Here is a 24798-nt window from a genome sequence, read left to right as displayed (position 1 = left end):
TTTTCCACCCCATTAGCTAATGCTATGCGAACACTGTTTTGACTTGCACTCTGTGCTTCATTATTTTACAGCCTCATTTGTTACTATATTGGACTACTCCATCAGTGAACACAAATCAAGAAGTTGCAGATGCTGGAAAGACTTTACGACCAGAACATTAACTATGATTCTCTTTGCACGGATGCTGCCCAACTTGCTGAGTGTATTTTAGTTTAAAATATTAAATTCTTCTTTTTTTTAATTTTAATTTCATTTAATTGCTATATAAATCAATTTTTTCTAGATTTGTTAACCTTAGCCCGAGCAACAGTGTTCAGAGAGAGAAAAATCAGCATTGGTCAAGCATTGTGTTGATGCCTTCAATAGATCATCCATTATCTCAGTTGAAATAGGTGTACATTATATAGACAACCAGTCCTCATGAAGTAAACTGAAAATAACTATGTCTTTAAAATTGTTTCTGGTTTCTCTGGGTCCATTTCAGGCATGGCAGTACCTGATTTTAATGTTTTATTCATTTTCTAGAATGTGGGTATCATAACAAAGGCCAGCATTTATCATTTTCTGTCGGTAACTGTCCTTGTATAATAAGAAGTGGCATAATGGTCTGAAGAAGGGTCCTAACCCAAAATGACACCTATCCATTTCTCCAGAGATGCTGCATACCCACTGAGATATTCTTACATTTTGTGTCTATCTTTGGTAACTGGTGGGAAGGAATTGCAGATGCGGGTTTACACTGAAGATAGACACAAAGTGCTTGAGTAACTCAGCAGTACAGCCAGCATGTCTGGTCAGAAGGAATGGGTGACGTTTCGAGTTGAGACCCTTCTTCAGACTGAGAGTCAGGGGAGAGGTAGACTAGAGATATGGTGGGATACAAAGATAATGTAAGGTGTGAAAAGGACAGCTCAAAGTAGCGATGTTACAATACTCACCTTCAGCGGCGCTGCAGTTCTGCCACTGGCCATGTGCGCGACTTTGGCGCCTTTGGGGGGGGGGGTGGGTGGGATTAAAATGCCGTTTTCTCCTGCCTGTCAGAGTCGAACTTCCTCAGGCTGTTAAGCTGCTGAAGAATAATCGATCCGACTTGCGTTCTCGGAAGGTTTTTTTTTTAAATCATGGGACACTTTAATCCCTGGAGTAAAATAAAAAGCTACTTCCAACACCGTCAACGCCGACAACAGGATGGATCTCACGTAGGGAACAAAACATAAGGTAAGTCGTTTATTTTACATATAAACTTGCTTTTTAGGATGACTTTAATCAAAATTTCCTTGCCGATAATGTGATTTTGGCCCCATACGAACCGGCAGTGTTTTTCCTGCTGATATGGGGCTCAAATTCACTGCCACCGCAACATTCCAATCGATCGCGTTCCACAAAAACCCACTCACAAGATGATTAAAATGCCCATTAATTTATGGGAATTAAGCATTAAATTCCTTCCATTTGGCCGATAAATTCATGACAATGAGATTTAAAGATCATGTTATATTGTGAATTCATGTGTGAATGTTATTTGGATTCTTAAGCTATTTAAAAATGTTAACCTTTTCTTAAGAAATGGATAGATGTTTAGATCTAGTAATTGAATTTTGTAGCTACAATTAGGTAACTAGCTAATTATATGCTTTAATATCAGGTCATCCAAGTAAGATTGTTTCATATTTGTTTCAGAATGCTTCAATCTATAATAACTGATTATTTCATTCAGTTCTCTTCATTTTTAAGAAAGTTATGGGCGTTTGACTGTCCTTGATCACAGCTTTTGAGTTAAGTCAATGGAAAAGCAATAGGGAACAAGATGCTAATTTCCGAGTATGAAAATGGCCATAACGTTTTTAATACTGAAGATATGAAAGTGAATTAGGTGTCAAATTAAACTTCTTTTTATGCTTTATCTGATGGCATAAATTGCAGGCTTGATTTTTTAAATCCCAAAATTTTGTAACATTGCTACTCAAAGCACACAATGGTCAAGAAATATGGAATGGTTCATTGTTGGCCTGAGGGGAAGGTAACAACGAGGTATACAAACAGTTAAATTAATCAGGAGGACAGTGAAACTAGTTGGAAAACTAGGGTGAAAGAGGGACCGAGAGTGAGGGAAAGCAAGGATTATTTGAAGTTATTCAAATCAATATCCATACCACTGGGTTGTAAGCTGCCCATTGAAATGTGAGGCGGTGTTCCATCAATTTGTATTGGGTCTCACTCTGACAGTGGAGGAGGCCCAGAACAGAAAAGTCAGTATGGGAATGGGAGGTGGGGTTAAAGTGCTTAGCAGTAAAGTGATCACATAAGCCCAGGTAGACTGAGCGAAATAACTGGTGTGGTGCTGCTTTTTTTTTTAACAGTATTGTATCTTCTTGCGAATATACTCATGCAGTGAGTTAGGCTTGACTTAGAGCCAGTGACAATGAAAGAGCAGTGGTACAATGTTTCCAGACATGATGGATTTGAATGCGAACTTGGAGACGATGGGGTCACATGTGCCTGCTGTCTTTGTCCTTCCTGCTGGCAGAGGTTGTGGTTTTAGTGGAGTAGATCACAGAAGTCACAGAGCCAATGCTCTTTCTTCATGTATGCATGTCCATTTGTGTCTTTCTGTCTCAGCCCCTAAACTTCCCATCCTCTCTTCTCTCCCTTGTGAATCTTCAGGATAGAAATTCATCCTTGGCTGACTGTATGAATTGAATAATGCCTATGTGTTTTATAACTGAGCTTTATTTCTATTGACTCAGGTGGAACCAGGCTTCAGAAGCATATTGATGGACATTTACTGTATCTCAGTGCATTTGTTTCAATGTACTTCAGGATGACAGAAGTACTGGATGCAGGAGAACAACAGGTCCGGTAAACGGGATGGAGCCTTACCTCCTGTGCTCTCGGTGACGCTCCAGGTGTTCTGGGATCGGCTGCGGGTGACACTCCAACACATGGAAGCTGAATAGTGGCCGCGTGAGGCAAGAGATGATGCATTTGGGGTGCAATGTGTTCAGATCGAGGCATCGGTGGAGTAGGCCACTAGAGGCCTTGCAGTAGCCTGGGGCACGATTAGATCGGGCCTTGCTTCAATAGGCCGAGCGTATGGATCGGATACAGCCTGCAGGGGCATGAAGGGGCGGAGCAGCACTGGAGGATATCAACAAAATCACCCGGTCAGGAGGATCCTGCAACTCTGACCCAGTGCTGCTGCCAGGACAACAGGCCTTCATAGCCAAGATAAGACTACACTTTAATAACTTTGGACCTGAATCAAACAAAATGGTGCCAGAAACGTGGCAACTCTTGTGTACTGTGCCAGTGTAATCTACTATTCTTAAACTCCTGATTTGTATGCCTATGCCTTTGTATAGCAACATTTTGACTGAATTATATGCAAAAAATGAATTTTGCAGTACCTAGGCACATGTGACAATAAAGTACCATTGAATAACCAAAAATAATTTTCTACCTCTGACTCTTTTGCTCTGAATCTTTATATGTATGCAATCTTTTTCAATGGCATGTTTTCATTCCTTTGATTTTTTATGCTCCTTATATGTCCTTCCATCAATTTGTTTTGTATGTCTATGATATGTTCACTTTCTAAGTCCTTGTACCTCTGACTCCTTTCAATAAAGCAAGGCAGCAATATCTTCAATGACTTGTTCACATAAAACTGGGGGATACATTAAACTATTATAAGCACCTGTATCTCTGATGTGTAACTAAAATTACTGTACATTGAAATATATTTTGTGCTTTTATTGAGACTTGCCTCTATTTACTCTCCATGTAATCTACAAGTACACCTTCAGCCAGATGTGTTTTTTTATGTTCCTCATGTTTCCGATCTGCTGTTGCTTTTCTTCATGGCTGCGCCTAAATTAATGTCCTGACTGTCATTGTCTGCTTCTGCTCGCCTACAAAATAGAACCCTGGTGACTTTCTATGCTCCAGGTTTTTATTACTTTTATGTGAGAAGTATCACTGAAAAGACCAGAATTTATTGACCCTCCCTAAGTGCCCCTGATAGTGGTTAGTGAAGCACCTTGGCAAACTGCTGCAGTTATGTCATGATAATACTTCCACAATGCTATTAAAAGTTAGGCTCAGCTCTGATGAAGAAACAGTAAATCGAATTTCATTGTACCTTAATTGGTACACGTGACAATAAAATACCTCTGAATCTTTTTTTATTTTTTTTTAATTTTATTTTTATTAGAAGTACAGTAAATTACAGTAATACACATCACATAAATCTTATTACATTTTGTTGTACCACTTCGTTTTTCGAGCTTTAAAAAAGGTAGAAATAAAAGAAGTAAGGAAAGTGAGCAAGAATCTTGAAGGTGCAGGAAAGTGTTGGGAGAAGAAAGCCCCTTGGGGAAGAAATTAGTGAAGGAAGTAAAGAAAGGAAATAAGACCCTAGAAAGAAAAGAAAAAAAAAGGAAAAACGATCGCTCTATTGTAACACAAAACTCCGCAAAAAAGGATATACCAACCGTGTTTTAAAAAATATATATTTTATACCGCCCGTTACCAGATCCTGGTACCATTTATATTTTAAATTACTATTGCACCTTATGCTTGTAATAGATCCGTAAATGCAGACCACGTCTTTTGGAAGTGGTCTGCTTTGCCTGCTAGGAGGAGTCTCATCTCTTCCAAGTGTAGTGTTTCGAACATGTTTGAAATCCACATTTTTATTGTTGGTATTGGAGCATTTTTCCAAAATTTGAGTATAAGCTTTTTTCCCATTATTAGCCCGTAATTAAGTAAGTTCTTTTGAAACACATTTAATTCGGGGTTACCTTCCGATATTCCAAAAATGATCCATTCTGCTTTTGGTACAAGTTTTATTTTAAATAATTTAGTGAAGATTTCAAATATTTCGTTCCAGAATTTTTGAATTTTTATACAGAAAACAAAAGAGTGCGCTATGTTAGCTTCTTGTGACTGACATTTATCACAAATGGGTGAGACATTGGGGAAAAGTTTGTTTATTTTAGTTTTTGAATAATATAGTCTATGTAATGTTTTATATTGAATTAGAGTATGTCGTACGTTGATCGAGCATTTATGCACATACAGTAAGTGCTTATCCCAGCTCTCTTTTGACATTTTTATAGCTAGTTCTTGTTCCCGGTCTCTTCTAATACCATCGGTTGTAGGTATTTCTATATTTAAAATAATGTTGTATAAGTATGATATTAGATTTGCTGATTCAGCCTTTGTCTTCATGGCTTCATCCAATAAGTCTGGGGGCATGTTATGATAATCTTTTGTGTATTTGTTCAGATAGTCACGGATTTGAAGATATTTAAAATATTGATTATTTTTCAAATTATATTTCAGTTGTAATTGTTGAAATGATAATAATTTTCCTAATTCATACAAGTCTCCGAGCGTTTTGATTCCCATTCTTTCCCATTGTGTAAATGATTTATCTATAATTGAAGGTTTAAACGACGGGTTATTGACTATTGGCATTAAAAGAGATAGATTTCTTAATTTTAGATTCTGTTTTATTTGTTTCCAAGTTCTAATTGTGCTATGTATCATTGGATTTTTATTATAATTTTTGTTATTCAGGTTCATTGGTGAGAGGAGAGTCGCTCCTGTATTACACGGAGAGCAGTCCTCTCTCTCCATTACAATCCAATCTACCTGCTGGGCAGAGTTGTCCAGCAGGTGAATCATATTTTTAATATTTACTGCCCAATTATAGTACATAAAGTTAGGGAGCGCTAGACCACCCATCTCTTTTGGTTTACTAAGGTGTGCTCTTTGTATTCTGTGGGATTTGTATTCCCATATAAAATTTGTAATATCTGAGTCTAGTTTTTTGAAAAACTTTTTTGGAAGATATATTGGAATTGATTGAAATAAATATAGAATTTGTGGTAAAAAGAGCATTTTTATAGCATTTATTCGACCTGTTAAAGACATCGAGAGCGTTTTCCAGAATTTAATTAGATTATTTAGTTTCTTAAGTAAGGGGCTATAATTGGCATTAAACATAGCGTGATAATTTCTAGTGATTTCAATTCCTAAATATTTTAATATTTCTGTGGCTATTTTAAAGGGGAATTTCAAGAGATGTGTTGAGTCTTTCGGTTTTATCGACATAATTTCACTTTTGTTCCAGTTTATTCTGTATCCTGAGAAAGAGCCAAAGTCCTCAATTAGATTTAATATGTTTGGTATACTGATTTGGGGTTTTGTGATGTACAGTAATACATCGTCTGCGTATAAGGATATTTTGTTATTTGAATATTTTGTATTATAACCGTAAATATCCGGGTGTGTTCTAATTTTTTCAGCTAAAGGTTCAATTACCAGAGCAAATAACAGTGGTGATAATGAACATCCTTGTCTGTTGCCCCTTGTTAATTGGAATTTCATAGATAGTATATTATTAGTTAATATTCTAGCCGTGGGTTTGTTATATAATAATTTTATCCATGCGATGAAGCTCTCTCCCATTTGAAATTTTTGCAATACTTTAACACATCCTCCCCTCTGTTCCTCAGTACAGGCACACCCCAAGGCTGTGTTCTCTCACCCTGGCTATTCTCCCTTTACACAAACCAGCTCACATCCCACCACAGCTCTGTCAACCTGTACAAGTACGCGGACGACTCAACCATCATAGGATTCATCACCAACAACCAAGAAACTGAATACCGTGCACAGGTCAACCAAGCAGTGACCTGGTGCACAGACCATGATCTCTTACTCAACTCATCAAAAACAAAAGAACTCATCATCGACCCAAGACGCCAGCCATCCCCCAAAACTCCTGTGCTCATTAAAGGTGAATCCATCTCCATCCTTGACACATTCAAACTCCTTGGAACCCACATCAGCAACAACCTCAAATGGAGGACAAACGCAGACCACATCTATGGAAAAGCCCAGCAAAGACTTTTCCATCTCCGACAGCTCAGGAAGTTCAGAGTAAGGTCTCATCTCATGCTCCGCTTCTATACAGCCATCATCGAAAGCATCCTCACTTCATCCATCACAGTCTGGTTCGGCAGTCTCGACTCACTCTGCCGGAAGAAATTACAGCGCATCATCAACAGAGCAATCAATCAATCAATCAAGCACTTTATTCTCCCCGAGGGGCAATTTAAAGGGCACATTACAATAGCTTTTTAAAAAAAAAGAAAGGGACACAATCAACGAAGAGACAAACATTCAAAGCTACTCTCTGCACCGACCGGTCGACCGTACGAGCAGTGACCCGGCAAGGATTGGGTTGTCAGCAGCGATACAATAATAAAGAACACACAAAATTAACACAAACATCCACCACAGCATTCATCACTGTGGTGGAAGGCACAAAAATGTGGCCAGTCCTCCTCCATTTCCCCCCCGTGGACAGGACCAGAGTCCAAAGTCAGTCCAGGATCGGCCCTTCCTCACCGGAGACCGCGGCTTTAGATTGTTGTAGGCCGCAGGCCGGCGGTCAAGATTTAAAGTCCCCGCCGCAGCCAGAAGCACCGTAGACTGCAGGGCCGGCGGTCGAAGCTCCCCTCCCGGGGTGATGGTCAGCCCATGCCGGCCCCGCGGTAGAAGTTGGCCACGGGCCGGCAGTGGTGGCTTCTTCTTCCCCCGGGTCCCCCACGAGGGATCCCGGGCTGTAGACGCCGCACCAGCTGGAGCTCTGCAGACCGCGACTTCAGGCTGCCGGCAGCCCCGGGCCAGCGAAACGGAGCGCTCCCCTCCAGCGAGCCCCGGCGAGGGTTCACCCGCTCCACAACGAGAGTCCACTCTGCGCCTGCCGCTGAAGCCCCGGGCACGTCTCCGGGAAAGGCCGCGCCGATCCTTGATGTTAGGCCACGGGGGAGGCGACCTGGAAAAAGTTGCCTCTCCATGGAGGAGGCGACCGAAGCGGTTTCCCCCTTACCCCCCCACACCACCCCCCACACAAGACACACAAAAAAACATTAAATACATACTTTAAAACATACTAAAAAATAAAATAAAAGTTGAAAAAACTGACGCACTGCTGACGGCTGCTGCCAGAACAGCACCCCCGGAGAGCATCCAAAATTATTGGCTTACCCCTACCATCCCTTGAACTTTACCACAAACGGACACTACACAGAGCCCGCAAGATCATCTCTGATCCCACTCACCCTGCACACTATGCCTTTCAGCTACTGCCCTCTGGGAGGCGTTACAGGACAATTGCCTCCAAAACAAACCGCTTCAAAAACAGTTTCATTCCCACTGCAATTAACATTTTAAACTCTGTACGGTGAGGAATAAGAATAAGCATGGCCCTTATGTATTATGTAATGTGTCTGTCTGTATGTATATCTATGTTATATGTTTAATGTTTGATGAAATGTTGGAACCTGTACCGAGCTGTACTGATAACAAATTCCACCAGCCTGGCTGTGTGGTCATTAAAATACAATACAATACAATACAATCATATAATCCCATTCTACTTGATCAAACGCTTTTTCTGCGTCCAATGAAATGATAGATAACTCTTGTTCTTGAGGTTTGTGAGAGTGCATTATGTTAAACAGACGTCTCAGGTTATTAAATGAATGTCTCTTAGGTATAAATCCCGTTTGATCCTCATTTATTAATTTACTAACATATTGACTTAGTCTTCTAGCTAGTGTTTTCGCTAATATTTTTTGATCCGTATTTAACAAAACAATAGCTCTGTATGAGCCTGGTTCTTCTATATCTTTATCTTTTTTAAGTATTAATGTGATCGTTGATTCTGCTAGTGTTTCAGGTAAGATTTGTTCTTTAAAGGCGTATGTATACATTTTCTGTAGACGTGGTGTAACTATGTCGTAAAAACATTTATAAAATTCATTACTGAATCCGTCTGGTCCTGGTGTTTTTCCATTCTTAAGTGTGTTTATTGTGTCTTCTATTTCCTTAGCTGTAATTTGTGCTCCCAGTTCCTCTTGTTCCTTCAATTATAGTTTTGGAAGGTTACAATTGTCCAAAAATTCTGAAACTTTATTATTGTCTATTAGCGTTTTCGATGTGTATAAATTATTGTAATATTGAGCAAATCTTTTATTGATATCATTAGGTAGTGTTAATAATTCCCCTCTATCTGATTTAATCTTTAAAATTGCATGATCTTTTCCCCGTTTTTTCAGTTGGCGTGCCAAAAGTTTATGGGGTTTATCCCCAAATTCGAAATGTTCTTGTTTTGTAATTTGGAATAATCTTATAATCTTCTCTGATAATAATTTATTTAGCTTAAATTTCAGTATTAAAATTTTATTATGTTTATCCATAGTTGGGTCTTTAGCATTATCTATATCTGGTTGTCTGATTTGTTCTTCTAATTGTCTTTGTTCATTCTTATTCTTTTTGTTTTGAAAAGCTTGATATGAGATAATGACTCCTCTAATAAATGCTTTGAAGGATTCCCATAATAAAGTGGGCGATATATCTGGTGTATCATTTGTCACAAAAAATAGGTCCATCTGTTTTTTTAGATATATACTCCCTTGTGGGTCTTTCAGAATTTGCGAGTTAAACCTCCAGAACGATTTGTTCGTAGACATTCCTTCCAATTTTAAAACGAAAGTTAGCGGGGAGTGATCTGAAATCGTATTGGTGTGATATTTAGGGTTCATAGTATAAGGGATTAGTTTTGTATCCACTAGGAAGTAGTCTATACGTGAGTATGTTTTATGTACCATTGAATAAAACGAGTATTCCCTTCCAGTCGGATTCGCGATCCTCCAGATGTCTGCTATATTTGTATTTTTTATATATGTATTTAAGAGTTCATTAGTTTTAGATTTCATATTACCTCTTTGTTTTTGCATCGATTTATCTAAGTACGGATCTAAAGCACAGTTGAAGTCTCCTCCAATTATAACATTTTGGTAGTTAAATTCTGCGATTGTATTCAGGATTTTATTTAAAAATTGAGGATTATCAAAATTGGGCGCATATATGTTTATCAAAGTGATTGGCGTAGCATGGATGTCTCCTGTAACTATAAGATATCTCCCTTCCTTATCTGATATAATGTTCTTTGATTTGAATGGTATTCCTTTGCGAATAATAATTGCGGTGCCTCTGGAATATAAGGGGTATTAATGAACCAATTAAAAGGGGCAAAATACTAGCTCAGTTGAAATCATATAACACGGACATTACTTTTATACAAGAAATGCACCTTAAACATCAAGATCCAATTCGCCCTCAATCTCATCTGATCTTGATGTTTAAGGTGCGTTTCTTGTAGAAAAGTAATGTCCGTGTTATATGATTTCAACTGAGCTAGTATTTTGCCCCTTTTAATTGGTTCATTAATACCCCTTATATTCCAGCTACACAGTGTGATTCCTCCCATTTTCTTTTGTTTATCATCTTGCATTTTCTCTGATTTTAATACCCTTATTTATTATGGTGCATCCATACCTCAGGACTCTGGATATTTGGGGGGCGTTTATATTATTAACTTCCTTGGTAGATCCCTTTTGCGATTTTCCTTGAAAAAAAAACACATAGTAGTGACATATTGTGATAAAAAAAAATTGAACAAGTAAAATTACAGTGTTTGAAGTATTCAACACTGTAGTGCGTGTCCCACTCGACTGTGGGATTCAACATCTATTCGACTTCCGAAGTTGATGTTGTACAATTAGCTCCGCTCCTTTTATTACTCTAAACCTAAGAAGGCGGTGCCATTTCAAAATCAATTATATTTCACCCAATTACACTATATATATATATATATATATATATATATATTTCATTCAGACTTATCAGATCTGTGTTCAGCTACTGTGAAATTTATTTATCTAACACTTTCATCTACTAATTATTTATAATTAGCTATATCTTTGATAATAGTAAGCTGTTAGCTGTAAGGGTTAACCAGAAACAGGCTCCTGGAATTATGCCAGGTGCCTGAGTCTCCTCCCTTCTCCACATGAACTACATAACACTTAACCTTTCAGTATTATCTACTTTAATTCTAAAATTTGTTATCTCTATATACGAGCTAGTCAGTCTTATTAGCAGATTATTACATTTTGCCCATTATATAGTTCAGGTTAGTTTCCATTTATATTTCTATATTAGTATTGTTAATTATTATTAATTCTCTATGTTTTGTAAAGCTGTTTTAAGATCTTAAACCGCCATTTGTCCTTGTGGTGTTTTTCACATTCGGCTCTGCTGTTCATCTCTGCGTTGCTTATCAGTCTTTCCTTCATTTTGAACAAAGAATGTCCTTGAGTTGAATTCCAAAGCGTCCAAAGGAGATAAGGTGTCTAGACCATCGCACGTGGAAATTCTCTTCCATTTTAAACTTTTAGAGAATGGTGTTTCTTCCCTTATCTTCAGGTGTTCTCTGTGAAGTAATAAAAGGAAAGAAACTGTCCATATCATCCCGCTGCCGTGATTAATCTTCTGTTTCTGCCACAATCTTTTGGGCATATTTATAAGATGCGTCCGAATTAGTGAAAGTTTTCTCTTTTCCCTTGAAAGTAATGCGCATCCTGGCTGGATAAAAAACGCCACATCTGACATCTTTAACTCCATGGAGAATCTGTCTTGTCTGTTCGAACTTTCTTCTCTTTTGCACGATCTCATAGGGATAATCCCGGAGGAGTTTGATAGTGTCGTTTCCAAAGGTCATCTTCATTCCATATTTGATTTTTTTCATCAGCTCTTCAAGTGCTGAAATGTCCCGAAGTTTGACTATGATCTGTCGTGTGTGGGCTGGATCTGCTTGTGATCTTGGCTTAAATCTAGGTATTCGATGTGCCACTTCAATTTCCGGTTCCACAGGTAAATTGAGTACATGTTTGATTAAGTTGGCTGTGAACTCATGTGCGTTGTTCCCCTCTGCCCCTTCTGTTACTCCCAGTATTCGTAAATTTTGGCGTCGTGAGCGAGCTTCGAGATCAAGACATTTATCTGAGACTTTCGCCAGTTGACTCTTGAGGCTGTCTAGTTCTAGCTTCATTCCCTGCATATCTTCAGCCATTTGATCAACAATTGTTTCCATGTCTTTTATTTCAGTTACATGTGAAGAAACAATTACATGCACAGCCTCAAACTTCTTCTTAGTTTCTACTTCCCCTTTATTAATTCTCCCCATTGGCTCTTCATGCGCATCCTCAATTCGTTTTTGTATAATGCCAATGCAGTCAATAACTTTTTGATTACCAGCATTGATGTTCGACATATTTTCCATCAATTTAACATTAATATTTTCCATAATTTTTGAGTTTCCAGCCTCAATATCCTTTCTCAGTTCTCTTACCGAGTTCTTTATCTCCTCCATTTCATTTTTCTCCTTAGTAGCCATCTCAGTCTTGGATCTTGTAGCCATTCCAGAATCCAATTCAGAGGTCTGTTCTTCAGTTTTCTGTGTTTTCAGCAGTTTTGAGATTGTTCTCTGAGGGCTCTGAGCTGAAGACAGTTTTTTCATTTAAAATCCTTTATCCTCCGTTTTAAATCACAGCGCTTACTGATGACGTCATCAGCGCGACGACCCGGGGCTCCGGTGAGTTTTTGAATTGGTCCCGACCTCCAGACCCGGTTTTAACGCGAAAAATCGCGATTTTACAGCAGCGGAGCTAAAAGTTGCGACTGCTAGTCCAGCATGGCGCCACCGGAAGTCTACCTCTGAATCTTTGAGTAGAGTCATAGACTTATAGTGTAGGAACAGGCCCTTCTGCCTAACTTGCCCACACCACCCAACATGTCCATCTGCACATGTCCCACCTGCCTTCCCTCTAAACCTGTCCTATTCATGTACCTGTCCAATGTTTGTTAAATGTTGCAATACTACCTACCTCAACTACCTGAACTACCTCCTCCGGCAGCTCGTTCCATTAACCCACCATCCTCTGTGTGAAAACATTACCCCTCAGGTTCCTGTTAAATGTTTTCCCCCTCACCTTAAACCACTACTCTGGCCAAAGAGGCTCTGTGCGCCTAGCCGATCTATTCCTCTCATGATTTTTTTACACCTCTTTAAGATTATCCCTCATCCTCATGCGCTCCAAGGATTAAAGTCCTAGCCTGCTTTTACAATTATAACACAAAGTACTTGTGTTATAACTCCAGGATAAACGCTCAACAAAGAAAACCAAGCCCAAAACCAAAGTATTATCTAACTAATACACCAACTTCCAATAAATGACTCCATGTGCAAAAAAAACCCCAACTACTTACATATTAATTCTCTTTAATGCAACATGACCTCACAACTTCTATACTCAGTAATGTATTTTTAAATTAAGAAGGTGTGCATTAGAAGGACTGGTAATGCTCATGTGTTCCTGCTGTCTTGGGAATAGGTGGGTTTGAAAGGTTCTACCAAAGGAGCCCTGCCCAGGTACTGTCCTGCATCTTGCAGATGCCGATAACTGGCAGAATTGTGAAGCGGTGATGGAAAGACCAGATTTTAAAGGTGCTGCCAAGAAAGCAATGCCAAGGATGAGAAATTATATCCCTTTTCTGCCTCTGCTTATTTTATGATCTTAATTTAACTGGTTTAATGAAACATATTCAATGTGCTTTTTTATTTAAAATCAGGACACTGCAGATGCTGAAAATATAAAATCGAACAGAAAACTTTGGGGATACTGATGGGTCAGGCAACATCTGTGGAGAGAGAAATGGAGTTCATGTTTCAGGTTATAGAGTTGCAGAAACATCTAGAAAAATGTCTTCCACCCATTAAGTCTGTGCCGACCGTCAAGCACCCTAATCCAATCCTAAACTATTTACTTGTCCCCACATCCCCATCAACAGCCCTTAGATTCTAGCACTTGTCTACACACTTGGGGCAATTTACAGTGGCCAACCAAACAGGAAACATGTGCATTTTTGGGAGATGTGTGGAAACCAGAGCAAACCCAAGTGGTTGCAGGGAGAGAACAAACTCCACACAGGTCAGGGCGTACCCAGGTCACTAGTGCTGTGAGGTTGCTGCTCTGGCAAATTAGCTGATGAATCTGTGGAATTATTTGCTACAGAAGGCTGTGGAGGCCAAGTCGGTGGATATATTTAAGACAGAGAGATATAGATTCTTGATTAGTACAGGTGTCAGAGTTTATGGGGAGAAGGCAGGAGAATGGGGTTAGGAGGTAGAGTTAGATCAGCCATGATTAAATGGTGGAGTAGACTTGATGGGCCAAATGGCCTAATTTTGCTCCTATCACATGATCTCCTGTGCCTTGCATGACCTTCGATCAGAACTGAACAAAGGAATGTCAGCGGGAGGAGGATTGGAAGGCAAGATTGTCCATGTGAAGAAATTGCTTTCAATGTAATTTTGTTAATTGGAGCCGACTGCCTTGAGGAGGGTAAACACAGGGAGATAAATGAGGGCTGCTAATTTCCTTAAGACAGACATTGAAACATCTCCGAATCCTTTGTGAAATGTATTACCACATGAATAGCACAGACATATTTAAGTGAAGCTTGTGAAGTGTTTGATTGAGAGATATTGAAAAGATATCAACAGGGCAAGATGAGGAAAGCAGAATTGGAAGAAGCTTGTATGGAATATAAACTACTCCATGCTGAATTATTAACCATTGGTCCAATTTTACCCCATGTAAAACAGCCTGAAATACACTCCACCCAATTTACCCCGTTCAAGTTAGGGAATCAAAGGTGAGGATGAATGATATGGCCAAAAATGCACTGACAACAAGTCGATTGTTCTATAGGGAACTCGAGGCCTCTGTGATACCTGTGCCTGTGTGTTTAGGCTTCCATCCCTTCATACTGTAGCAAAAAAATAAAGCAGCTGCTGGAGGTCAGACACAGGTACTTAGAACCATTTGATCTAAGCCTGATTGGTACAGTAACCAGGGCTGAAGTACGGTCACCCATTCCTTCTCTCCAGAGATGCTGCCTGAGTTACTCCAGCTTTTTGGGTCTATCTTCGGTTTAAGCCAGCATCTGCAGTTCCTTCTTACACAGAACGTTACTGATTTATGGGGCCAGATATATTTCATTTTAGACCCCTCTACTTTAAGCAACAGAGCATGGCCCCGTTCACTTGAATAAGTTGCTAACCTTCAACAGAAAGGTAAATTTAGTTTAATTTTAGGTTTTTGTTTCTTTCACTGAATAGGGGTCAACATTTATCATTCTCCCTGCTCTGTTGCCTTTTTGTTTGTTATTTTTTGGTTTATTAATTTTACATGTACTGACTGAAATGCGGTGAAGGACTTTATTTTGCATGCTAGCTCATCAAATAATCCCGTACCATCGAGCCATATACAAGTACAACAGGCAGCATAAAGAGAACAATAAATAGAGTGTAGAATATAGCATGACCATGTTTTCGCTTTATTTTAGTTCAGCGATGCAGTGCGGAAACAGGCCGTTCGGCCCAGTGAGTGTGTACAACCAGCGATTCCTGTACATTAGCACAATCCTACGTACTAGAGACAGATTACATTTTATTTTACCAAAGCCAACTAACCTACAAACCTGTACGTCTTTGAAATGTGGGAGGAAACTGGAGCACCTGGGAAAACCCACATGGTCACAGGGAGAAAGTACAAACTCTGTACAGACAGCACCCATAGTCAGGATCAAACCAGGTTCTCTGGCGCTGTAATGCAACAACTCTGCCTCTGTGCAACTGTGTATAATGTTACAGCTCCAGAGAAAGTGCAGGTAAATAAAGTGCAAGGGCTGCAATGAGGTGGACTGCACTTAAGTTAGGTTCACTTCATAGACCTTCCTGGCAAGTTCATGCCTCTGTCAGCCTGTGGGTCATTGTGCTTTCTTGCAAAAAAACATATCTCTGGCTGGCATTTTTCACACTGCCAGTGACCTGGGCTCGATCATGACTTTGGGTGCTGCCTGTGTGGAGTTTTCACGTTCACACTGTGACCGTGTGGGTTTCCTCTGGGTGTTCCAGTTTCTCCCACACCCCAAAGACATGTGGGCCTGTAGGTTAATTGGTCCTCTGTAAATTGCTCCTAGTGTGTAGGAAGTGGATGAGAAAGTGTGAAAACATAGAACTGTGAATGGGTGATGGATGGTTGGCTGGGGCTCATTGGGCTACAGGGCCTGTTTCCATGCTGTGTCTCTAAACTAAACTAAATGTAATCAAATTGGGGATGAGAGTGGATGGTCTGTAAGAAGATGAGAAGATGAGTGAACATAATAGAACCAAAGGGTTGGCGATTGAAACTACAAGTGATCGGTGGGGCGGTGGTATGCTGTGATAGGAACCAGTAGGATCCTTAACGATCATACATTTTATCTGGAATCACAGCCAGATACAGTATGGCCTATATCTGGAGATGAGTTCAATTGCTTACCGTAAAAAAAGATATTGACCAGTTAAAAGGAAAGCAGAAAGATAATGAAAGATGACAAAGATGGAATCAAATTGAGAATGAGAGAGAAAAGTCACATGAAGTTAGCACAGAAAAATATATCCATCTGATTTACCATCTGCACCACCTTGCCTGAGTGACTAATATATAAAAAAAGGACACAGCATTAATACAGTTTTGACAGAGTTAAGGGCAGCAATTGAATTCAATTCTCAAAGCACCAGGGAAAATTCAGAGAATATCATATAATAAAAGTTGAATTTGACTGTTTCAGTCAGCCTACATTATTATTATATACTGTAGGACTTACATGGCAACAGGTAATTTTTGATCCAGTGTGTCTGGTCTACCTTTAGTTTAGTTTAGTTCATAGATACAGCGCGGAAACAGGCCCATCGGCCCACTGAGTCCATGCCGATTAATTTACAAACCTGGGAAGAAACCAGAGATCCTGGAGAAAACCCACGCGGACACATGGAGAATGTACAAACTCCGTACTGACAAGCGCCATATTCAGGATCAAACCTGGGCTTCTGGTGCTGTAAGGCAGCAACTATACAACTATAACCATGTCACCCACATATCCGAATAACCTATTACCTCACTTCATTCACAAAGTGACTATTGTTCTTGCCTATATGATATCAACACATCTCATTCTCCATGAGCTAAAGCAACCCGATGAGAGATGCTGAGGACAGAAAATGATCATCAATAGTAAGATTAAACGAGAACTTACCAGTTTGAAGTTTGATCGTTATTTTATGAGGAGTAACGTTGAGGGAATACGTGAAGAACCCCGCCAGGACGCATGCGTGTCATTCTTCAAAGCAGTGGTGTGAAATCACAGATAACTGTAATGACTAAACATAGTAAGATTTGAGAAGAGATACCAGTTGAGTATATGATCAAGGGTGGGACCGGAGGGCACGTATTCCCTCAACGTTACTCCTCATAAAATAACGATCAAACTTCAAACTGGTAAGTTCTCGTTTAATCTTACTATTTTACTTCGGAGTCACGTGAGTGACTACGTGAAGATTTTAAAGCTCTGTGATTTCATACCGTGGAAACGAGTCCATGCATCACATCTGCCTTGATTATGGGGATAATAGAGTTAACATCATTAGACATCAATACGATATTGAAACCCAACGATAAATATATTAACACCAATTATTGCCCCTATTTATGGGGTAAATTATATTACAGAACTTAAATTTGTTTCTGCAAATGTTCCAGGTTCAATGACTGGTTTGTTATAAAGTCGTTGGAAAGTTTCCTCCGTTGACCATCCTGCTGTCTTGAGGATTTGGTCCATAGGAACGTCCAACTTCATAGCTGCCGATGTAGCCGCAGCCCTGGTGGAGTGAGATTTAAAAATGTTAGTGTCTACTCCAGCCTTTATTAGGACCTGTTTTAGCCATCTAGAGATGGTCTGGACTGTTACTGTTTTGAGTGGCTGTTTGTAGCTGATTAAAGTGACATTCCTTTCCCTCTGATGATCTTAGTATACTCCATATATAATAGTAAGTGTGTTACAATACAGAGACGACCATCTGTCGGGTAGGCCCTGAATTCTGTTTTTAGGCCTGCTGACCCCTGTCTGTTCTGTTTGACTATTTCATTGATGTGAAAAGTTAAATTTCCAGATGAAATAATCATGTTGTCCAGCCTTAGTTGCTGTAGTGACTGGACCCTTTGTGCCGTGACCAAGGCCATCAGCATGACTGTTTTCATTGTCAGTTTCTGTAGGGACAGAGCTGTAGCTGGAGACCAGTTTCTTAACATGGTCAGTACAATGCTCACATCCCATATTTGGGAGTACCTGGGTCTTGGGGGATTAACATTAAAATGCCCCTCATTAGTTTGGTACCAGGGTGTGTCCCAACAGAATGCCGCTCTGTTCCTTGGCACAGGTATGTTGACAGAGCACTTCTGGCGCAGTTGATGGCACTATGACTGAGCCTCTCATCGTAATGGAGGCTTGCCAGGAATTCCAGAACAGACGGGATGTTCATAGATCTGTGGGTGATGTTTATTGTTGTGACAGTACTTCCCATTTCTTGAAGACACCAAGTACTGTTTTTTTTTTTTTGTGGTGGACTGTCTGTGGGCCGCTGAAATAATATCCACTGTTCGGTCCGTCAGTCCCAGGTGTAGTAGAGGTGCTTTCAACTCTATAAATTAATAGGTTTATATAATTATGACATGGGTAACTACCCCTTGTTGCGGGAAGAACCAGTAACTTAGGTCTATGATGGATGGTGATGCATGGTACTAAAACCATCTCGTGTATCACCGGGACCCATGGTTGAGTAGGTCAATCGGGTACTATCAAAATACCAGACGCGGAGTCTACTGTATATTCCTAAATACCCGACTGATGAGGCAGAAGGAGGGAATGCATAAATAAATCCCCCAATGCAGCGAAAATGCATCTGTAGCCACTGCCCCAGGTTCTGGTTCCCGTGAACATAATTCGATAACTGGTGAGAGCATGGATGCGAATAGGTCGATATCTGGTGTTCCATACCGTGTGCACTAGGGGTATGTTCTGCACCCCTCTTCAGGTTCAGCCCAGAATTGACCCCCTATACTCCCCTCTGATGAGGGAGAAACACTGCAGCCCTACAAGAGGTACTGCTGTAGGACTTACTAGCTGCCCCCTGTGACTAGTCTCCATCTCCCGGAGCCTGCCACTTACCTGCTCCAACAGCCGCTCCAGCTGGCTCCGATGCTCTCGGGCACCCAACCGGCTCCAATGCACATGGTCACTGGCCGTCGCGGCTGCTCCTGAAGCCGCTACTCCTGAGGCCGCTCCTGCTCCAGTTCCTGCAGCCGCTCCACCCGGCTCCAATGCACACGGGCACTGGCCGTCGCGGCTGCTCCCGAAGCCGCTCCTGCTCCAGCTCCTGCAGTCAGCCCAGGATTGACCCTCCGTGCTCCCCTCTGATGAGGGAGAAACACTGTGCAGCCCTACAAGAGGTACTGCTGTGGGGCTTACTAACTGCCCACTGTGGCTAGCCTCCATCTCCCGGAGCCTGCCACTTTGGAGTATTTCCTTCAGCAGCCGCTCCAACCGGCTCCAATGCTCACGGGCACTGGCCGTCGCGGCTGCTTGAAGCTGCTCCTCCTGCAGCCGCTCCAACCGGCTCCAATGCTCACGGGCACTGGCCGTCGCGGCTGCTTTGTTCCCCGCTCCCAACCGCTCCAACCGGCTCCAATGCTCACGGGCACTGGCCGTCGCGGCTGCTTGAAGCTGCTCCTCCTGAAGCCGCTCCAACCGGCCCCAATGCGCACGGGCACTGGCCGCTTGTGGCTATTCAGAGTCGGACTCATCGGAGTCAACGACTCTGTTAGTTTTTGCTTCGCTCTCCCGCCCGGCTTGGCCGGTGCGGGAGCGAAGTCGGGAGCGAAGTCGGGCACAGCTGTTCCCATTACGGGAGATTGGCGTGCCGTTGGCTGCTGCTGCCGGCTGCCCGCAACTCCGCGGTACTCCCCTGCCAGCTTTTCCGCAGCCTTCGTGGATCTGGTCCATGTCTCCACCTGTAAGGTAAGTGGAAGGAACGCAGAGTCTCCTTACCTGCTGTTCCCGACTTTCAAATTCTGGAATGCAGAGTCTCCTTACCTGCTGTTCCCGGCTTTCAATTTTTGCCGCTAAGGGGAACGTCGATCCCCCTGCTGTGACTCGTTGCAATGCGTGTAGCGATATGGCACGCATGCGTCCTGGCGGGGTTCTTCACGTAGTCACTCACGTGACTCCGAAGTAAAATTTCCCGGTTTCTTTGGTTTAGCACCCATGTAGTGGTGAAATTGTAAACATATTCTGCTTAAATCAACACTTTTTCATTCCAAATTCACAATGTTATTCAGATTTTTGCTTGAAACTTAAAGAATGGATTAATATTCCTGAGATTTTGCCTTAATGTCTTTTGCTATTTGCACTGACATTGAAGATAAACAAGAAACAATTAGAAGTAGCTAGTGAAACAATTTAGTGACATTACTAAAAGCAAGTCTAATTTCAAGATGGAACGTTTAATTTACCAGTGTGATAAGTTTGATTAATGGAAGTGTATCGGTCTGGTGATTAATGCTCCTCGTTGCACCCCATACTTTGCTTTGTGATTTTCTATTTTAACTTTATTACTCTCTAGTATTTTCTTGTGAAAACCAACCTCTAAAAAAATATTCAAAGTTTATGTTTTATCTGTTTTGGGTTTTCAGGAAGAACCAAAATTCTAATTACTTTTATCATCGGAGGAGCAGGCGTATTTTGTCACTAAATAAATTAGCTCAGACAATGATCAATCACTTTCATCCACAATGTATCTGCTCCGTGATACATGCTGGGAATTGGAAGCACAGATGTTCATGGGCCTCTTTGCTTTCCAAGGCAAGGACATCAGAGGCGATGCAACACCTGCCCCTATACCTCCTCCCACGACTCTGTCCAGGGACCCTGACAATCTTTTGGGGTGGGGCAGAGGTTCACTTGCACCTCCTCCAACCACATCTACTGTATCTGCTTGTGTTCCAGCTGTGGACTCCTATATATCAGTAAGACCAAGTGCAGACTGGGCGATCGTTTCGCTGAATAACTTTGTTCAGTCCAACTTGGCCTACGTGATCTCATGGTTGCCAAACATTTTAACTCCCCTTCCCATTCTGACCTCTCTGTCCTGGGCCCCCTTCATTGTCAGAGTGAGGCCAAACATAAATTGGAGAAAGAGCACCTCATATTTCGCTTGGGCGGCTTACATCCCAATGGTATAAATCTTGATTTTTCTAACTTCAAGTAACCCTTGTATCCCCTCTCTCTTCGTCCCTTCCCCACCCTAGTCATCGTACTAGCTTTACTGTCATCCTGTTGAGTTCCACTGTCTGTCTAACTCATTATCACCTACCCCACAGCCAACAATTGACCATTGTGAGCACATTTCATTGATAATCGGTACTTTCCGCATATCTTCCATCATTTGTTCCAAGTACCGTCTATACCTCTTGTTCCCCATTTCTCCTGACTCTCGGTCTGAAGAAGGGTCTCGACCTGAAATGTTACCTATTCATTTTCTCCATTGATGCTGCCTGGCCTGCTGAGTTACTTCATATCTATCTTCAGCATAAACCAGCATCTGCAGTTCCTTCCAACACATGAGCTCTCAATGTTGGCTTTTAAGAGAACTGCATGAATGAGAAACTGTTCTAAGGCACCTGTTTGTCCCACAGAAGAATATATATGCGAAGTTTTATCAAATCCCCTGTGAGCGCTATGATTTTATGAACCTTTATTAAACCAAGAAGTCATTTGCATTTATATGCCTTACAAATGGTGTAAAGCACTTTACAGTCAATTAACTATTTTAAATAACTACTGCTGTTAAGTGGGAAATCCAGTGGCCAATTTGCACACAGTAAGATCTTGCAAGCTGCAGTGAAGTAAAGGACTGATCCATTTGTGCTGGTTGAGTGATAGGTATTCTTCAGGCCACTGGGAGAAATTGCTTCACCAATGAGTTGATCCATTATGCACAACCGAACCGATAGGCAAGGCCTCAGTTTAACATCTAATCTAAACGACTGGAGCTCAGAAGTACACTGAAGTGCCATTTATGTTTCAGTTTTATTTCATGCATGTTTAAATTAATAGAGGCATTGAGTCATACAGAATGGAAACAGGTCCTTCAGCCCAGCTAATCCATGTTGACCACAGTGCCCATTTATGTAATCCACATTTACCCACGTTTGACCCATATCCCTCTAACCTTTCCTATCCTATTTCCTAATCTTACCTGTCCAAATGTGTTTTAAATGTTGTCATTGTACCTGGTTCAACCACATGGTAGGTTGCTCCAAATATGTGCTATCATCTGTATGAAAAACATTGCTCCCAAGGTTCCTGTTAAATCTTTCCCCTCTCACATTAAACCTATGCGTTGAAAATCTGGTTTAAAGATTTGGTGCATTCACACTATCCATATCCTTCATGATTTTATACACCTCAAAACTATGAACTTTCAATATTTTGTTTAAGAAAGAACTGCAGATGCTGGAAATATCGAAGGCAGACAAAAATGCTGGAAGAACTCAGCGGGTGTGGCAGCATCTATGGAGAGAAGAAATAGGCGATGTTTTGGGTCGAGACCCTTCTTCAGACTCTGATAGCTCAGTGTGTTCCTGCTTCATAATTACTACACTCACTCCTTGATTCATCCATTCAGTCATCCATTCACTGGTGACAGATCTAGGTGCAGCTGAGACATTGTGCAAAACCTGTTTCAACGATCCGGGAGCCGGTACCCGGAGGTACTCCAACTGGCTACGGTTGGAGGTTTCTTTGCAAGGTGGTGCCAATGTAAGGAAGATGCTGGGAGAGCACTCAAAGCAGTTTGTGCTGTTACTGCAGCATCTTATCCATTTCCAAGCTTCATTCATAGCAGTGGAGGCAGTGGCCTCACTCCAGTTATGTCAGATTGTCAGGCTGTAGGTGGAGTTGATCAGAAGCTCCATGCTGACCCTCACTATTTAACATGACTCCTATGCTTTCTGAGTAACTGCCTTATCAATACTATAAGACTTCTGCTATTTGACCAATCCTAATCCAAATCTCATAACTCAAACACCTTCGCTCTCTCCGCCTGGGCCTACGCGATCTCCTGGTTGCTAAACATTTTAACTCTCCCTACCATTCCCATACTGACCTTTCTGGCCTGGGCCTCCTTCACCGTCAGAGTGAGGCCAAATGCAAATTGGAGGAACAGTACCTTATATTTCACTTGGACAGCTTACAACCCAGCAGTATGTACATTGATTTCTCTAAATTCAAGTAACCCCTGCTTTCCCTCTCATTCTGTCCCTCCCCCACTCTAGTTCTCCAAATAGTTTCAGTCCTCCTGATTACTTTTGCTGTTTGTATCTCTCATTGTCACCTTCCCCTCAGCCATCAATGATCCATTGTGCATTTGCTTGAACATCTTTGTTCTCTCCTTTTCACACCTTACAATCTCTTTGTACCCTTCCACATCTCCAGTTTTCCTCTCCCCTGACTCAAAGTCTGAAGAAGCGTCTTAACGTTACCCATTCCTGGCGAGGATGTGGCTATTACCCGAGTCGCGTCCTCGTCCCCCCCCCCCCTCGCGGCCTACCAGCTGGATTGGCGCGGCCTTTCCTGCCAGACCGGACCAGAGCTACAGCACCACCGCTTGGAGCTCCGGAGTGCTGGGCCGCTGCTCCAACATCGCGGAGCTGTGGGTGCAGAGCTCACAACAGGGGCAGCGCTGACCTCAACATCGCAGAGTCCTGGGACCCTTTGCAGGGGATCGCCAGCGTAAATCCCCACCCAGCGCGGCCTGTGGACATCGGAAGCCGCGGACTCCAGTGGAAGGTGGCCGACAGGAGGATCCCAGCGAGATCCCGGCCTGAACATCGGGCCGCCCGTAGAGGCGACTACGGGGTGCTCGGGAGGCCCCGACCACAGGTGAACATTGGGGAACATCGGCGAGGAGGTTGACTGGACTTTGGTTCCTTCCCTCACAGTGGGGAACTTTGGTGCAGTTGTGAGGATGTTTGTGTTGTGGAATACTGTTTTCTGTGTTTTGTGTTTAAAAAAAACAATTTTCTTTGTATGATTAAGGGAAAAATAATTTTGTTGTCTCTTCATTGAAGGCAATGACAATAAATTAAATCAAATCAAATCAAAACTTTCTCTCTACAGATGCTGCCTGTCCCGCTGAGTTACTCCAGGATTTTGTGTCTATTCTCAACATAAAAATTGCTTTTCAAACCTTCCCCAATAGAAGTGGCATTATATTTACTATGAGTCCCAATGGCCAACGTGTGAGTCTTCTACTCTAGAAGCTATTGAGCAGTGCCTGCACCTGAGTGGTTGTGGGCCACAGCAGTAATGATTGAACAGTGCCACTTTTCTCAATCTCTTGCTTTCACTGCTCTTCCTCTGGAGTGTGGTTGGCACAGGGATTAAGGCAAATCTTTCTTCCAAGAGCCTATTAGTGTCAGGGTGCACACACAGGTGTTACCAATAGAAAGATGATTGAAAATACCATTTGCAATACAAGGGATGAGCAGAGGGATGAGAATAAAAGTAGTTGTGGATTTGCAAAGAAACCAGAGAGGAAACGAGGAGATTTGTCCTTGCCTTGGGCTAAATCTGCATCTTTCACTTCTTTTCACCAATTATCACTTCACTGCCTCCTGATAATATCATGCGGTCTCCTAATTGGGTTGTGCTGGTGCTGGTTAGCTACTATCTTGTACTGAAAGGAGAAAAGTTGTAATTGCTTAAGAGAGTATTGACATTTATACATACCTATATGTGCCTCACATATGGTTGAGGAGCTAGGGAGAAGTGTCTGGCATGAGAACTTTGTAATTTACTGTCTATCATGAGATGCCGAGTGTAGTCTGTTGGGGATAGGATGTTGTGAACAGAGTGCTATCTGAGATTGGC

This window comes from Amblyraja radiata, chromosome 13, assembly GCF_010909765.2.
Source record: "Amblyraja radiata isolate CabotCenter1 chromosome 13, sAmbRad1.1.pri, whole genome shotgun sequence".
Taxonomy (NCBI): domain Eukaryota; kingdom Metazoa; phylum Chordata; class Chondrichthyes; order Rajiformes; family Rajidae; genus Amblyraja; species Amblyraja radiata.
This window is presented reverse-complemented; position numbering follows the sequence as displayed.